The sequence below is a fragment of the Halyomorpha halys genome, unplaced genomic scaffold (assembly GCF_000696795.3).
Source record: "Halyomorpha halys isolate HHAL.00 unplaced genomic scaffold, Hhal_1.1 Scaffold97.1, whole genome shotgun sequence".
In the NCBI taxonomy this organism is placed as follows: domain Eukaryota; kingdom Metazoa; phylum Arthropoda; class Insecta; order Hemiptera; family Pentatomidae; genus Halyomorpha; species Halyomorpha halys.
The window spans coordinates 1,107,843-1,115,227 of NW_027108815.1; positions in this window are offsets into that span (position 1 = coordinate 1,107,843).

A 7,385-nucleotide genomic window follows, 5' to 3' on the forward strand; every position below is an offset into this window, starting at 1 on the left:
ATGTGTCATCAGCATACGTGGTAAGGATAGTGTTAAGAGTTGTTGGGATGCATATAACTATAAATATATATTTACGGACAGGATATATATTACGGATTAAACAAAATATATGTTGGGTTATAAAATAAGTTTTTTTACTGATGATTTCAATAAAAACTTCAGATTATTGTAAATATTTTAAATCAATTAAATATGGCCCATTTTGATCTATTACATGTTCCCATCTATCAGTTAATTTTTTAAACCCGTACTACCAGAACTTCTATAACTGTATATTTTACATAATTATTTTTTATTCTTAATATTGTTTATTCAAGTTTATTTTATATTAATACTATTTTATGTTTTCTGTCCTTTTATTTATATATAACTTTCTTATCACTTATTTTCTATATTATGTTTGTCCTACCTTATTTTATCTTATTGTTCTTTTGTATCTTTTTAGCCCTAAGGAAACCCTGCAGAGTGGGGCAAAACGTCGGACATTAAATAGTTAAAAACTATTTGTTCTTTTTGACAGTACCCCAGGCCATCTTCTTATATTTAAGTTATGCTGTCAACTATGTATATATAACTGATAATTTTAATAGTCAAGACAACATAAGTAACATGAAATCAGTAAATTGAAACAATGCTAAGTGAAAGTTTACAATAAAACAGTAAATGATAAGATTAATAAAAACAATGGACAAATAAATATAAGTGAATAAAATATAGTAAAAGAACAATAAAATATAAGTAAATAGGTAAAATGTAAAATGAATTACATAAACATATTGAAAATAAGTAAATAAAATATTGAAATGAAAATAGTGATATAGCGATAAGAAGTGTTAACGCCATAATATATGATTACCGTGTAAATAATTCTAAATAATATTTAGTTAGTCTTAGTGTTTAGTTTAATAACGTTTATTTTTATTTATATTAATTTAATTAGATTTAGTTAGTTGAAAAGAAAAAAATGTAATTCTATTTGTGTGTTATAATGTGAAATAGAGACAGTTGCTAGGGGCTGATAATTGTTGCTAAGGCGTCACCTAGCAACTGACCGACCATCTTAGTGTTTTAGAGCAGTTCCGGCTAATTAGTGGCCCTGATAGCGTCTTTAGCAGCCCTGTCTGCGTTTGGTTGTTGTTATTTTATTAGACATTTTTTGAGTGTTTTAGTCGTCATAACAGTTTGGAACAAGACCACTTCTGTGTTTCGATTTTAATATGAGTTCCGGATAATTAGGGGTCAGGAACGTGTGTAACCAGCCCTGTCTGCGTTCATTTCGTCGGCTTGCCTGTTGGATATTTGGACTATCGATGAGCCACTACACCAACTTTGGACCATTGCAGCGGTGTATTTAGCTACAGAGCTGCGACCTAAACATCTCGGCAGCACTCTTCCTCTGACCTATCGGAGTGGAGCAACCTTTCGTCGACCAGTATTTATTTTATATATTTGTTTGTTTTGTCTTTTCTAAATTAGTTTCTTTTCGTTTTCATAATTTATCTAACTATTTTATTTTTATCTGAAAGGCCTTTTTTTTATTTTACTTGTATTCATTGTTAGTTACCTTTTTTTTATTTTAGTTTTAGTTTTCAAATGTTTAATTTGGCCAAATAAATGATTAATCCGAACCAGTTTGTAGTTTGTTCATTTTAAAGCTTTCCAACAAAAAGACATAGTCCATTTGAGGTGGCTTTAACAAGAAGGATAGTAAAAATATTGGTGATTATAATGATAAGCGAGATAAGTTAATTGAAACAATTTGATATTTGTTTTTTTTTTTAATTATTTATTTAATGTAATTTACAACTGTACAAAATAATACAATAGGTAAATATGTAGTATGTTTCATATACACTTGAAAATCTCAGGAAGGAACCACCCATTGGTGGTACTTCAAACATTAAGTTAGAAGGTCCCATGGCCATCTTCTTTTCAGACGCCTCGGAGGATTATCAGGGATTGTTAAGGATGAAACATTAAGAATTAATGGGTCAGGATGGTTAAGGAGTTTGGAATGAAAAGTCGCATATCTGTTTTGGGCCAATTCTGCAACGAATGGGATGTTAAGGTCTTTGTGAATGAGTTTATTTGTGACGTAATAAGGAGCATCAAGGATTTTACGTAGGATTTTGGATTGTAAGGATTGGATGTGGGAAGAATTTGATGGTTTGGTGGAGCCCCAGAGCTCAATTCCATATGTCCAAATTGGTCTGATTATTATAGTGTATGCTAATTTTTTGCAGTGAATGGAAAGTTTAGAGCGTTTGTGAAGTAAGTGTTGTAGCAATCGGAATCTACGAGCAGTTTCTTGTCGTTTCAGTCTTGTGTGTGGATTCCAAGTAAGTCTCTTTGTTTATATTTTTGTGCTAGATTAATATAAAATAAAAGGTTTACACTATTATATATACATATAATAATACAAATAAATTATATAAAGACAGAAACAAGGATAATAATGATATTGGTGAAGACCATCCTCAGGATGCCTCAGGCACTATACCGTACGGCGTTGCTTTTCGAGTTCATCGAACCCAAGCCGTTAAGTTTTTTTCACTCGGGGTCTGACCATACAAGTCTCCAACACTGAACAAACAGCTTCTTGTCCGCCCTTTATGGTGTATTAAGTATCTATCTTAGTATAGCTTATATTATTAATTTATTAAATATTATATAAATAATTAATATATTTAGAACCGGTTAATAACAAATCGAATCAAACGTGGTGGCTAGATATGATCTCCAATAGGGGTATTCATGATGTTGTGTTAAATGTTTTACCATGTTAAATGTTATAACTATAAGATTGTGAGCAGCCCTATTTGAAGTCATGTTAAACGTTAAATGCATAAGAGCCCCTAGCGGATTTTCTCAGCAACTTGTTGTATAAGCCTTTATGTTTATAACCTTCCTTCCAGACCCTCATGTTATTGTTTACTTCAGTTTTGATTTAAGTAATTAATTACAACATGCCTAGAGTGAGTGAAAAGTGGAATTTGTGTGAAAGTTAACTTATGAAATGAAATGAAAAAATAACTTTATTCTGGGACATATGTCCCCTAAGAATAATTACATTATGATTTTTTTTTTCAGTGAGATTTTTATATAGCGAGCGTTTACAAATTTTCAGATATTAGAATGAAATTATATTGTTTTTTTTTTTTCTCAAATGTATCATTAAAATTATCCATTCTGGTTTAATAACAGGGATATGAATACCACAAAGACACGAAAGAACTGAGCTGTCACAACAAAAATGGCGGCGATCTCAACTGGTCTATTGTGTGACGTCATTCTCCATTTAACAGACCAAGTAACAGACTCTCAGCCATGTTAAATGTTATTTCGTTTTACCACGGTAAAAGAATGCAATTTTTTTCGATTTAACATGAGTTTTCCCATTTAACACGCTTTAACATGTTAAACCAAAGATCATGAATACCCCTAATGTACGAATTCTTACCAAATGCAGGAACTTCACATTTGCGGCTTGCCACAAATCCAATACTTGGATACAACATATATCGGTGTCTACCCGCTTGTTTAGTTCTGTTGAAATTTTTCAGCTATTACATTTGATAAATTCTTTTTTCATTTTAAAAAGGAATAAGATATCTGATTTGAAAACGATTGTTGTCCGTATGAAGTAGATTGAAGGGAGATAATCCTGGTGGGGGTCAATAAAAGTATCAAAATAGTAAAATAAAACTATTTATTGTTAACCAACGTTTCGCCTCACTTTGCAGGGCTTCATCAGGGCTGTCAGATTGAAACAGAGATGTCATATTGTTGGTTAACAATAAATAGTTTACTTTTACTATTTTGATACCTTTATTCACTGCCATCTGGACTATCTTCCTACAATATAATTGGAAAATTATTAAATGTTAAAATTATTTGATATTAGATTGTTACTAAAATAGGGAGTGGGACAAATTTTTTAATAAAGGAAGAAGGAAATCTCTAAAATTAATTTATCACACTTTTTGCTTTTTAATTTCTTACCATAAAGGTTTTGTCAGACCTTATTTCATGAACAAATATGAAGTTTTAAACCGTCCCAACCCAATTATTAATGATTTTGCACTGTAATGTTTTCAGAAGAACGGGTTTCCATGGACAATGCAGTATAAACTGATCAGAAACTGGGCACTAAAAGCTGTTCCCGAGGGTTCTTTGTGTTGTTATCATGTATGACGTTCAGTACTAACAAGGTTAAATATCTTGTTAGCTTAGGGCACTTTGTGGCCCTTTAGGACAGGCACGATATTGGTTTAGTATGTCTTTCATAATACAGTACTAGTTTAAAATTAATCAGAATAGATAATAATAATAATAATAAAGGCTTGTTGTTACCTCGTTTTTCATTGTTTCTGTATTTTACTTAGGTGAGCTCCAAGGGAAATCAACAAACACACTTTAAACAAAAACACCTATTTATTGCAAACACAAGAAAATAAAATCATGATAAAAATAAACATGCTTCATGCATAAGCAAAGTAACCTAACCTAAGAAACAAATATGAACCAATATATTAATAACTACAATAGGGCGTGCACGATTAATCAAGGAAAAAATTATGTACTATTTACAAAAATCAAATGAAACACTACCTTCACTGTCCATGCTTTACTAGTAATGTTTTTAATAAACCTGGCCAGGAATAAATTACTTTGTTTGCATGCTTTTCCCACTAAGCGGCTAGTCTACTTCATGCAGATTCCCACGTCGGTTTCTCATTGATGTCGGTGCTGTATAATATGATTATACCTTTTTGTAAAGGCTGGTACACTGAGGTAACCTAATCATTAGCACGTGGTACTCATACTGCTATTTTACAGGGACAACCTCAACGCTACCTGTCGAAAGGTTATCGTTGCAACAGCTAGGTTTGAAACACCAGTTATTATCTAAGATCGGTAGGCGCCCCCCGCAACAGGCTTAACGAACCCGAAGGTTCGATGCCGATACCACCAAACCCTCTCTGCATACATCCTTCCGGTGATGCCCCTCCAAACCCAATTCCACTAAATCTGTTTTAACGGAATCCACCCATCTACGTTTCGGTCTACCCCTCGGACGATTACCCGTTGGTTCAGTGTTTATTAACATTTTAGGGATCCGCTCGTTACTTAGCCCTACAACCTTACATGCCCATCTTATACAACGCAATGCTTTAACTTGAATTATATTTACCGGGTGTAGGTCCCTTAATTCAGTATTGTGTAATCTTCTAAATCCTCCCGTTAATTCATGCTTTCATGAGTCCGAATATTTTATTTTCGAAAACTTTAAGACGCTGTCCATCCCTTAGTGTAAGAGGCCACGTCTCACATCCATAAAGAACAGTGGGAAGGATAATACTTATGTGTATCCTAACTTTTAATTTTATGGACAGAAGGCGCAAGGTAAGCAGTTTCGACATTGAAAAATAACAAGCATTTCCCGCCTTTAACTTCGCTTTTATTTGCTCATCAATTTGTTTTTTTCTTATTACCCTAGAACCTAAATACATAAACCTATCTACCTGTTTAAACGTATTTCCTCCTATCTATATCACCGAAATTGCTCGCGTTTCTACTGCTAACCATGTATTTTGTTTTATCCGTATTTATTTCAAGACCTAGATCCTTAATGGAGTTTATTAGCGTGGTTGTATCTAGTTCTATAGTTTTTTTTGTCATCTCCCAATAATACCAAATTATCGGCATACCCAAGCACCAGTATTAATCAGAATAAATAAATGTATAAAAAATGAGGGGAAGTATTTTGAATAAAAATGTCCAAATATCATTAAGTTGTTTTCCTAAATATGATTTCTTGTTAAAACTGATATTTCATAAGAAATGATACAATACCTAAAATGTATCTTTAAGCAGAGTTGGAGAAAAATAAGCTATAGTTGAAAACTGATGGCTAAAGTTGCCATGGATACGAACCCTATTCATGAATGGACCATTGATAAATAAATATTGTTTCCATGGCAATTATAGCTATTTTTTATCAAACTCTGATTAAAAGTACGTTTTAGGTATTAGATAGTTTTTTATGTAATGCCAATTTTAACAAGAATATGGGAATATTGCCTATCATCCCCAATCACAAATTGCATTGAAACCTGTTCTGAATTGCTCATGAATTGCATAGGGATTTTCTCGCGACCAGAAGTGATTATTTTTCTGATTGAAGATAGCTCTTCTTGAAGGAAGCTTCATCTGTCCAGAGACTTTTTCCTGAAAATTGTAGATTATGCTCAACTTGATTTAAGTACCAATCTGAAAAATGTCTTCTTTGCCGAAAATATATAATTTTTATCGATTTATAATCGATAATAAATTTTGTACCCGTTGATAATCATATGGGTGAAACTAAAATGAGAGTTCTCCATACTGTTGGCGTAACACTTAATTCTCTTCGTACACTGCCAGATAGATTATCATCAAAATATTGTAATGTGGTCGCGTCTTCATTTGGTGGAGTTAAAGATAGACTTGTTTGTTAATCTTCTATTCGGAATTTACCTGGCAAACTCACGTGCAAAATTCGTACACAAACACCATATCCGCACATCCACCATTATAATAAATTAAAGGCATAATGACGCGTACTCAGCGAAAGCCTCTTACAAACTGATAAATGTTATTGACATTTCCAAATCCTAAATCCAAATAGTACTAATCCTTATTCTGCCATTAGTTTTTAGAGGTGATTTGGTCAGAATCACACTTGACTGCCAGATTTATACCTAATAAAAGGTATTGATCATGTCTTGAGAAATATCTGTTTTCATATGTTATCTTTTGATTTTTATTTTAATCTCTAATACTTTTAATTATAGCAGTCAAAATATAGGTAATGCGCACACCGCACCTGATTTTCTTATTGTTAAAGTATTCTCAGTTTAATATTTCCTTGAATTGAAATATTATGATTATTTTTAAATATCCGATAATTTTAATTATAATTGTCAAAATAAAAAATCAGAAACTACAGTGTTTATGTTTATATAAAAAAATGTATGATGCACACACTGAACCTGATTTTCTTATTGTTAACGTTTTCTCCGTTTTATATATTCTTAAATTCAAATCTTTTGATATCTTTATTAGTTCTTAATACTTTTAATTATAATTCTTAATAGAAAATCCAAAAACAAACTGTTTATGTAAAAATAAAAAAATGTAAGATGCCCACACTAAACCTGATTTTCTGATTCTTAAAGTTTTCTCCGTTTTATACTTTCTTAAATTCAAATCTTTTAACACCTTTTTTAGTTTCCATTACTTTTAATTATAATTCCTAAAAGAAAATCCAGAAACAACAGTGTTTATGTAAAAATAAAAAAATGTGTGATGCGCACACTGAACCTGATTTTCTGATTCTTAAA